Here is a 10,599-nt window from a genome sequence, read left to right as displayed (position 1 = left end):
TGAACGCATGCCCGGTATGCGGTGCATTGCGGTATAAGATTAGATGAGATGACCCTGGTGATGTTGACGGTGAGCCTCGCAGGAAGAGAGTTCCTGCGAAGGTGATGTGGTATGCTCCTATAATACCACGGTTGAAACGACTGTTCAGAAACAAAGAGCATGCCAAGTTGATGCGATGGCACAGTGAGGACCGTAAGAAAGACGGGAAATTGAGAGCACCCGCTGACGGGTCGCAGTGGAGAAAAATCGAGAGAGGGTACTGGGCTGAGTTTGCACATGACCCAAGGAACATATGGTTTGGTTTAAGCGCGGATGGCATTAATCCTTTCGGGGAGCAGAGCAGCAATCACAGCACCTGGCCCGTGACTCTATGTATGTATAACCTTCCTCCTTGGATGTGCATGAAGCGGAAGTTCATTATAATGTCAGTTCTCATCCAAGGCCCTAAGCAACCCGGCAACGACATTGATGAGTACCTAAGGCCATTAGTTGAAGAACTTTTACAGCTGTGGAATGGAAACGATGTACGTGTGTGGGATGAGCACAGACAGTAGGAATTTAACCTGCACGCGTTGATGTTTGTAACCATCAACGATTGGCCCGCTCTCAGTAACCTTTCAGGACAGACAAACAAGGGATATCATGCATGCACGCACTGTTTAGTTGACACCGAAAGTATATACCTGGGAAGCTGCAGGAAGAATGTGTACCTAGGCCATCGTTAATTTCTTCTGACCAACCATCAATTTTGAAAGAAAGGCAAGCATTTCAAAGGCGAGGCAGATCACCGGAAGAAGCCCGCCATGCGTACCGGTGATTACGTACTTGCTATGGTCAATGATTTACACGTAATCTTTGGAAAGGGTCCCGGCGGACTAGCTGTTCCGAGTGAGGCTGAGGGACACGCACCCATGTGGAAGAAGAAATCTATATTTTGGGACGTACCCTACTGGAAAGACCTAGGTCCGCTCTTTGATCGATGTGATGCACGTGACGAAGAACCTTTGCGTGAACCTTCTAGGCTTCTTGGGCGTTTATGGGAAGACAAAAGATACAGCTGAGGCACAGGAGGACCTGCAACGTTTGGACGAAAAAGACGGCATGCCTCCAAAGCAATATGAAGGTCCTGCCAGCTACGCTCTTACCAAAGAAGAGAAGGAAATCTTCTTTGAATGCCTGCTTAGTATGAAGGTCCCGACTGGCTTCTCATTGAATATAAAGGGAATAATAAATATGGCAGAGAAAAAGTTTCAGAACTTAAAGTCTCATGACTGCCACATGATTATGACGCAACTGCTTTCGGTTGCATTGAGGGGGCTTCTACCGGAAAATGTCCGATTAGCCATTGTGAAGCTATGTGCATTCCTCAATGCAATCTCTCAGAAGGTGATCGATCCAGAAATCATACCAAGGCTAAGGAGTGATGTGGTGCAATGTTTTTTCAGTTTCGAGCTGGTGTTCCCACCATCCTTCTTCAATATCATGACGCACGTCCTAGTTCATCTAGTTGAGGAGATTGTCATTCTGGGCCCCGTATTTCTACACAATATGTACCCCTTTGAGAGGTTCATGGGAGTCCTAAAAAAATATTTCCGTAACCGCGCTAGGCCAGAAGGAAGCATCTCCATGGGCCATCAAACAGAGGATGTCATTGGTTTTGTGTTGACTTCATTCCTGGCCTTAAGAAGATAGGTCTCCCTAAATTGCGGTATGAGGGGAGACTGACAGGAAAAGGCACGCTTGGAGGGGAGACAATAATATGCAGGGACGGATATTCTTGGTCTCAAGCACACTACACAGTTCTACAGAACTCTACCTTGGTGACCCCTTATATCGATGAACACAAGAACAGTCTGCGCTCCAAACACCCGGAGTAGTGCGATGACTGGATTACATGCGAACACATCAGGACTTTCAGCAGTTGGTTGGAAACACGTCTCAGAGGTGAAAACACTGTTTGTGAGGAGTTGTACTCGTTGTCCAGGGGACCATCTTCGACTGTAATGATTTGGAAAGGATCCGAGATAAATGGGAATACATTTTACACGATCGCCCAAGATCAAAAGAGCACCAACCAAAATAGCGGTGTCCGCTTTGATGCAGCCACCAAGAGGGGAAAGGATACATATTATGATTACATAGTGGACATATGGGAACTTGACTACGGAGTAGATTTTAAGGTCCCTTTGTTTAAAATGCAACTGGGTCAATCTGTCAGGAGGCGGGGTACAGGTAGACCCACAGTACGGAATGACAACAGTGGATCTGAACAATCTTGGGTACACTGAAAAACCGTTTGTCCTAGCCAATGATGTGGCACAGGTTATCTATTTGAAGGACATGTCTACCAAACCGAGAAAAAGAAAAAAATAAGGAAGTGAATACATCATACGATGAGCCAAAGCGCCACATAGTTCTTTCAGGAAAAAGGGACATCGTGGGAGTGGAGGGCAAGACAGACATGTCCGGAGATTATGAAAAGTTTCATGAAATTCCTCCCTTCAAAGTCAAGGTTGACCCAAGCATCCTGATAAATGATGAAGATTATCCATGGTTACGGCGCAATAAGGAAAGGACATAAGCGAAGAAAAAGTGAAGACTTTCTACACAACTATTATGATGATACCATACCAACTTTCAACCTTTTCATAGTTCATTTGAAATGACCGTTGTAACAGACAAGTTTCCGTATGAAATTCTGATACTTCGAAAGAGATTGTCCGTTTTGTACATGAAGTGCATTCAGTTTTTGCTGTAACCCTCTCGACTTTCTTGCACATGCTATGTGGATGAAATGATGATACCATGCCAACTTCCAACCTTTTTCAGAGTTCATTTGAAATGCTTTTAAATTTCAAGGTCTTATAGCTCAAAATAATAGTAAATGCATGAAAAATAACAAATGAAGTCGGAAAGGGTTGAAAATTGATGATGTGGCTTTGAATGGTGCATTTTGAACACATAAAAAGTCAGGAGTTCAAATAAGTTAAAAAAATAAAATCCCTGTGTAACAGATGAGTTTCCGTATGAAACCCTCATACTTCGAAAGAGATTGTCCATTTTGTACACGAAGTGTATCCAGTTTTTTCCATAACCCTCTCAACTTTTTAGCACATGGTATGTGGGTGAAATGATGATACCATGCCAACTTTCAACCTTTTCAGAGTTTATTTGAAATGCTTTTCAATTTCAAGGTCTTATAGCTCAAAAAAATACCAGTAAATGCTTTTATAAAACTCTAATAGCAAAAGGAATCAACTAAAAAGCTTTTATAAACCTCTAGTATTTTTTAAACTAAAATTATATAAAATTTATGCAACTAAAATTATCAAAGTATTTTCTGTTCAAAACATGAAAAGCTGAAATAATTATCATAAAGAATTTTTTGTTAGAAACTTTAGTAGCAAAAAGAATTGTCATAAAGTTTTTTCTTTTGATAGAAACTAAAATAACAAAATCTGTTTTTCAATATAATGTTAAAACGCAGTAATATTAAATAGCAGGAAAAAGAATCACTCCAAATATATTTTTAGTTGCATAAAGATTATAATTCTTAAAATTTGGAAACTAATGGAGTAACAGAAAGATTATAATTATTCTGAGCTAAAAGAAAAAAGAATAAAGCAGAAATGAAAATAAATAATTTAAAGCAAAAAATAAAACAAAAAAAAAATAAAAAAAAAGTGCCACCTAAAGGGCCACCGTGGCCTGAATACGACTAGAAACCCAACAATGGGCCAGGATTCAGGCCCGCAGTAGGCCCAATAGGCCCACAAGCACATATAGTGAGTTTAGGCCCGTAAGCCTGCATTTGAGAGGAGCTCGAGAGGGCAGCGGGACTGGGCTTATAAACCACTCTCGAGCTCCCCCAGCTAGCGATGTGGGACTAAACTTTCATGCCACGACGCGGGCAACACAAGGCCTTTAGTTTGGTGGCACCAACCGGGACTAAAGGCCTCTGCTTGCCGCCCTTTGGGCTGCTGAAAAGAGGCCTTTGGTCCCGGTTGGTGGCACCAACCGGGACTAAAGGGGGGCATTGGTCCCGGTTGGTCTCACGAAACGGGATCAATGCTTTGCCTATATAACCAGCGCTCGTGAAAATTTGGTTCAGTTCATTCTTCCCCGCCCGCCCGACACCGCCAGGTTGCCCGCCGTCTCCGCCTCGCCATCACCGTCGTCGCCCCGCGCCATCCCGCGCCGCCCCTCTCACCGTCGACCGTCGCTGCGCCGCCCCTCATGCACCGTCGCCGTCGCCGTCCCCTGCCCGTCGCTCTCGCCATCCCGTGAGCAAAGGCCTTGCTAATTTAATTTGATGTAGTAGTTAATTTAGATGTGTAGTATAATTTAGATGTGTAGTTAATTGATTTAGATTTTGTTAGATTTTTTTTGTAGTTCATAGATTTTTTTTGTTAGATGTGTAGTAATTGAGATGTGTAGTTCATAAATTTTTTTGTTAGATTTTTGTTCATATTGTGTAATTTGTTCATATTGTGTTAGATTTTTTTTCTGTTAATAGATTTTTTTTAGTGATATTATTGTTGAATATGCATGTTTGTATGTTCATATATATGGAAAGATCGAATATGTCAATTTTTTATGATTTTTTTTGTTCATAGAATTTTTATGATTTTTTTCTGTTCTAATTTTGTTCATAGAATTTTAATGATTTTTTTGTTCATAGAATTTTCTTTATCAATTTATGTTTATGTTCATATTGTGCATGTATAGGAAAATTGTGCATGATCAAAGTCATTTATATATATGTTCATATTTAGAATAGAGGAAAAATGAAAATAAGAAGAGAAAGTGTTTAATATAATTAGTTAGAAAAATAATAGAACTATAGTTAAACTAGTTTATTTTTAGTAAGTACTACTTTATTTTATTTATAGTAAGTGCTTAATATTATAGTTGAACTAGCTATTTGATTTAATAAACTACTTTATTTTACTATATATAGAAGTAGTTTATTTTTAGTAAGTAGTACTTTATTTATTTATAGTAAGTGCTTTAGTATAGTTGAACTAGTTGATTTAATTAATAAAACTACTTTATTTTACTATATATAGAAGTAGTTCCCGCATCGACGTCGACGATGCCTATCCCGCATCCTCGTCGTCGACTCGGCGGTGGAGGCCTGCTTGATCAGGGTCATGTCCGGGACTGGGCTCCGTCGGGCTGGTATTGGGAGGTGAGATCTTCCGGGGGACGTAGGTTGGTGAGGAGGCAGCCTGTTGTTGACCTGATCTTTGTTTGGTGGCGGTCGCGTGGGCCAGTGACGGTGCCGAGGCTTCCGGACACCGCGGAGGTGGTACGTCACCGTGTCAGCGAGGAGGACGAGCACGTCCGTCGCTACATGGTTGCGTTGGAGGGCAGGTTCGACAATACCTGGCAGGTTCTTCAAGGATCTCACTGAAGCTATGATCCTGTGATGGTTCCTTATCTTTGGGTGTCCACCGCCTGCGACGATACCCGTCGGGCACTACGGTTCTACCTGTATTAGCGATGCTATATGTATGATAGTATTCGAGGAGTATTAATTAGTGATAATATTCGACGATGTACGAACACGAGAGATGATGTACTTTTGGTTATAATTGAATGCATGCTAATTTGAATACTACTTTATTTTACGATTTGGTTTTGCTTATTGAATGCTCATATTGAAAAAGTACTCCTACTTTGAATGCTGAAATTGAAGAGCACTCTATGCAAAAATCTAGGAGCCCCCTTCATCATCCACGCCGTCGTGGTGGTAGCTTCTCCTTCATTCCCATGTGCTAGACAATTTGGTGTAATAATGCACTCGGGAATGAAAGGAGGAGCTACCATCACCAATAGTCAACTCGTGATTAATAATAATAATCTAATTTAGGTTTTTTAGTGCATATATTTAATTGTACAGGTTTAATATTTGAATTATGAACATAGGCCGGAAATGTCGTACTCGGACGACGAAAACCGTCCGGGGGAGTGCGACTGGTGCCACGACGACCGAGGTATGTGCGACAGGTTCCTTGAGCTGGACGAAGATCGGCGTTTCAGCATTAAGCTCGAGAAGACCTTCGATGTTCATACGGTACGCAACGACGACAATAGTTTTTTCGTAATTAAGCACGACTTCAACTATTTTAACGTGTATTTTTCATCTTTTCCAATTCGACTAGCTTATCCCATGCTATGCAAGACGTTATGTTCTCCGTTATTACGCGGACATTTATGATACCATGTTGGATGGCAAAAAAAGTCAAGACACGTCGGTATAAACATTTGCGGCATATGGCCTTGAAGATGCGCTAAGTTCGCTCTTGTCGTCCGGCCTGCCATGCCTGCCAAAAGTATGCAAAGTCTGGGGGCGGTGGACCTTTCTTGGCCACGCATCACAGCAACAAGGACCAACGATACGTACCAGAGTTCAAGTTCACACCTACAGTCACTTGACTTGAATCACGCGCGCGCGCACACATGCACAATCTCATTTCAGATTTTCAGGCATGCGCGCAGTGACCAGATCACGTACGATCGAGGAGAGTCACTAGTAAGCACGTACCGGTGGCGGTGGCCCGAGTTGTTTGACCCCATGCATGCAGTTTTGTGCCCAGCTCGGACAAAGCTACATCAACTAGAGTTGACAATGCACCTAGAAGGAGCAAAATGTGCATGCATGTGTGCAGCGTCTGGTCCGGTGTGTGACGCAACGGCTGCGATTTGGGGCTCGGCGAGCAGAGACCTTGCTGCGAAAATGTTTGCCAGAAATATATGTAGAGTATTTGGCTACATGACAAATCAAGTCGGCGCGACGCGACTGTTCATCTTCTTGTTTGTTCCTATGTACGACTAGCCTGCCTCACTGCCTCAATGCTTGACTTGCTTTGCTTAAAGTTTGACTGCTGCTCCGGCCGTACGTAACAGAATCCATGCATGATGCATGCATGCATGCTCTCACACTCTGCACTACCTAGTAGGAGTACTACTGGTGCTAGATTCAGCAGGATCGACTTGGCCTGTGGCTGGCAATGGCAATGGCAATGGCATGCATGCGCCATCGTTGCTGACTTTTGCCTATACACGTCACTTGTCTGTTTTCCAGGTTGGTGTTCTACAACGTACGGTAGTTGCAGTCGCTCGTAGGAAGGATTGACCCGTGCATGCATCCCCAAACCCGCACCTGGAAAACTCACCCGGATCGCCCAGCACCTGGAAGCTAGCCAACCTGGGATACTCCGTTTGCACAAATTAACAAGCTGTTCACTAAGTATTAACAAAATGGTACTACTCCGCATATGAAAATGCAATTTCTTGCACTAAACTCTATCGCTGTCTGATATATATACTATCTGCGATATCAACATGTGTCTCTCCGAATACGTCCACCAGCCGGGCCAGTTCATGTCATGAAAAGCAATGTCTCTACATACGGGATATCCCACGAGTTGACCAGCGCAAAAGAGGCTTCCGTTCGATATATATCGGTTGATGAAAATTTCTTTTGAAGGCCGAGCTCCATGGTGGTCTCCATTTGTACTTTTTAAAACTCATCAAAACTCATGTTTCTACGTTTCAAAAAATTCTGAAACCCATACAGATATACATGGATGCATAGTGTACGTGTTTGTAATTTTTCAGAACTAAATATGTTGAAATGAGGGTTGTGCAAAAAAGAAAAAACCAAATTATAGGGCTTTTCAGCACATGATACTATTCATCCTCAATGTCCATGATTTTTGTACAGGTCGCATTCAAGATATTAATTTCATACTGTATTTTTACACACATATACATTTCGTCCTTGTATACTCGCATATTTCTTTCACTTTTTCTTAAACTAAAGAGTTTGAATTCTGATTTTTTTTTTCAAAAATTTCAGGCTCCATGGAGCCCGGTCACCAAAACGCCCCACTCGTTGTAAGCTCTATATAAGTAGCTCACAGCAAAGCTAGCTAGTGACACGGACACAGAGCAGTGAAGCACCTACGCTCCTCGGACCCAGAGTACGTAGAGAGGCTGACCGAGACGAAGGGAGTACGTATAAGCTAGCACCATGAAGGTCAAGATCGAGAGCTCAAAGATCGTCAAGCCGTCGTACGAGGACGGCGAGGCGCCGGCGCATGCGCAGCGGGTGCCGCTCTCCGTGTTCGACAAGGTGACCTACGGGGAGCACGTCGCCCTCATCTTCGCGTTCCGGCCGCCCAACCCGCCCAACAGCGAGGTCGAGCTGGGCCTGGCCAAGGCGCTCGCCGTGTACCGGGAGTGGGCCGGACGGATCCGCGACGGGCGCCGGTCGGTGCTGCTCAACGACGCCGGGGCGCGCTTCGTGGAGGCCACGGTGGACGCGCCGATGGCGGTGTCGATGCCGTCCGGGCCGTCACCGGAGGTGAGGTTGCTGCACCCGAGGATCGACGGCAGCCCCGTGGAGCTGGTGCAGGTGCAGCTGACCCGCTTCTCCTGCGGCTCGCTGGCCGTGGGCTTCGCGGGGCACCACCAGATCGCCGACGGGCAGGCCACGGCCAACTTCCTAGCGGCGTGGGGCCTCGCTACGCGGCGGCTGCCGCTGTCGCCGCTTCCGGTGTGCGATCGCAGCACCCGGTTCGCGCCCCGCGATCCGCCGCTCGTGGAATTCCCGCACCGGGAGGTGGAGTACAGGGCTCCGGCGCCCAACAAGAAGCGCGACATCGCTCTGGACGACGAGAAGGAGGAGATCGGCTTCGGCGTGGCGGGGCACGACAAAGTGAAGGTGCACAGGATGCACCTGAGCAAGGATTTCGTGGCGCAGCTCAAGGCGCGGGCCTCGTCGGCGCTCCCGCCCTCGCGGCGCGGCTACACGACGTTCCAGAGCGTGGTCGCGCACCTCTGGCGTGCGATCACCGCGGCGCGCGGCCTGGCTGCCGGCGTGACAACCAAGGTCCGTATCTCCGTGAACGGCCGGACGCGCATGCGCCCGCCGGTGCCGCGCGACTACTTCGGCAACGTGGTTCTTTGGGCGTTCCCGCGCTCCAACGTCGGCGAGCTCGTGTCCCGGCCGGTGGGCCACGCGGCGGAGCTCATCTACCGCGCCGTGGCCGGCGTGGACAACGCCTACTTCCGGTCCTTCGTGGACTTCGCCGCCGAGGTGGAGGCCGAGGGGCTGATCCCGACGGCGGACAGCGAGCAGGCGGTGCTGTGCCCGGACCTGGAGGTGGACGCGTGGCTGGGGATCAACTTCCACGGCCTGGACTTCGGGGGTGGCGGCCCCTTTTGCGTCGTGCCGACGTACTACCCGATGGAGGGCAGCCTGTTCCTGGTGCCGTCAACCCTGGGCGATGGTAGCATGGAGGCCTACGTGGCCCTTTTTCACAACCACCTCGAAGAGTTCAAGAGGATATGCCACAGGATCACCTAGTAGCTTAGCTCAAAAAGAAAAAGAAAAATTTACCTATAGAGCTTGCAAGGAGGTCAGGAACTTAATAATTATCAATAGACAAGTAACATGGCTAGATCTTAGTCGACTGAGAATTAATCAAGTCTCAGTCAAGTGACACAACATAAAAAAAAAAGTAAAGCCAACTGGATTGCTAAATCTCGGTCGACTGAGATTTAATCAAGTCTTAGTCGATACTATATTAATAAAATCTTACATGAAGATTCGTGCAACTATTTTTCTAGTTTTTCTTTTTTTTTCTTACATGTTATGGCACTTGACTTAGACTTGGTTAAGTCTCAGTCAACTAAGACCTAGTCACACCCTAAAGCAAAATTTTACACGAATCGTCATATAAGATCTCACGAATATAATATCAATTGGGACTTCACTAAGTCCCAGTCGACTGAGTTTTAGCAATCCGTTCCCTAATAGAGTTTTCATTTCACCAATTAGGGAAGAGTAAACCGATCTATTCTTGGCGCCGTTTTGGATCATATTCACCACTTCAAGAGAATCAACTTCAATCACCATTGGCAGATTGGACCACTCAAGAGACAGAGAAATCCCCTCCATGCATGCACACAAATTCGGCCTCCAGAGCATCCCTACAAGAGAATAACTGGTGCCATGATGAGAATATAACGAAGCCCGTATGTCGGAGAATCATGGCTTCACCCGCACTACCATTCGACGAAATAGAGTCGTTAGTGTCTAGTTTCGCCCACCCAACTATCGATAACGACCACCTAGGGCATGTACTTTGATCCCTTATCGCTTGTGGCCGAGCTTTCAAATGATCATGAGAGATAAGCCTTTCCTTTTCACCGGATCTACATTAGGCTTCTGCTGAATGTCATCCAGGGAGTCCAGAAAATAGCCCAAAAATCGCTTAAACGTCTTCATGGGAGGTGGCGGTTTATTATGAACCACCTCATTGTCATTATGCCAGCATCTCCAAAGGGTCATGAGGAACACGTAACCTTCAACTTCCTGAAGATTAGCCAAGACCTGGAGAAGCCACTCCTTTTCCGATATTGCGAAGAACTTCCACAATAGGGAGACACCACACCTCAGACATGGACTTCCGCAGTTCTCCGGCCAAGGGCCGGTGATGTAAGAGCATCACTACTAGCAGCCCTGTTAGGGCATATTTCTCTCTAATAGTTTTGGTGATTGATAACAATGCTATCTGCAGACAT

Source organism: Triticum dicoccoides, chromosome 4B (genome assembly GCF_002162155.2).
Source record: "Triticum dicoccoides isolate Atlit2015 ecotype Zavitan chromosome 4B, WEW_v2.0, whole genome shotgun sequence".
NCBI classification, from domain to species: domain Eukaryota; kingdom Viridiplantae; phylum Streptophyta; class Magnoliopsida; order Poales; family Poaceae; genus Triticum; species Triticum dicoccoides.
This window is presented reverse-complemented; position numbering follows the sequence as displayed.